The sequence below is a fragment of the Penaeus monodon genome, chromosome 24 (genome assembly GCF_015228065.2).
Source record: "Penaeus monodon isolate SGIC_2016 chromosome 24, NSTDA_Pmon_1, whole genome shotgun sequence".
Classification (NCBI taxonomy): Eukaryota; Metazoa; Arthropoda; class Malacostraca; order Decapoda; family Penaeidae; genus Penaeus; species Penaeus monodon.
The window spans coordinates 18,113,767-18,114,636 of NC_051409.1; the positions used below are offsets into that span (position 1 = coordinate 18,113,767).

The window sequence follows — 870 nt, forward strand, 5'->3', positions numbered from 1 at the left end:
AAAGAGAGAAGAAAAAAAGCATTGCTGTTTAATTTCTAACTTCTTTCTTGGCTATAAACTCATCTCCTCAGTTCTATTATTAACTTTAAAAACAGTTGAAATTACCCAAAAAAGGATATTTTCAGACTAGGGATTGGCAGTTAATTTTCAATTAAAGTCTCAAAATTAGTTTTTTCAGCTCATTTTGAGAACAGTGTCAGAACCTCCCTTATTTTATGCCCTATTGCTCTGAAATAGAACACATTTAACATTTTTCCTAACACGAACATTCTTCATATGTAAAGTTACATTCTTGAGATGTAATGGTTACTTGTGAGTTGTAACTGCAAGTCATAAAACTCCAGTCAGAAACTTGGGGGACAAGTGTGTAAACCTAGTCATGATGGGAGCCCCTAGTGGAATACTGAACCATGTTCAGGGTGCATCCAGATTCCCGCTGCTTGAGGGGAAATCAGAAGTGTGGGAAACATAAAATTATCATTACTCTCTATATCTTTGGCTGTAACTTAAATGATTTGTTTAGATAATGAGGCTAAAAAGAGTCTTTAAGCCCAATTTTGAGGGACTCTCAGCTATATTATGAAAACAGGTGCAGGGGTCTGGAATTCAATTCCCAGGGAAGGGCACTCACCAACTGTGAGGTACCAAAGTCATCCTGGTGCTGCATTTTGGGAACCCAAATGCTGGCTTAATTTTGATTTACAGCCAAATTCTTAGTTTTTTTTTTGGTGAGGGGGGGACCCAAACCCAAACCTGACTATTGGAATGCCAACTGTCATTTACAAAATGTCCTTTGTCTCTAGAAGATTACATTGACAAAAGTTCAGGGTTACCAATAAGAGAAAATACAATATTTATTTAAGAAATTGT

The 870-nt window shown here is 36.4% G+C and overlaps 1 protein-coding gene across 1 annotated transcript in view; it reads left to right on the plus strand.

Moving 5' to 3' along the window:
* Positions 1–870, plus strand: part of LOC119588879 (prefoldin subunit 6-like) — a 21,086-nt gene that overhangs the window by 5,970 nt on the left and 14,246 nt on the right.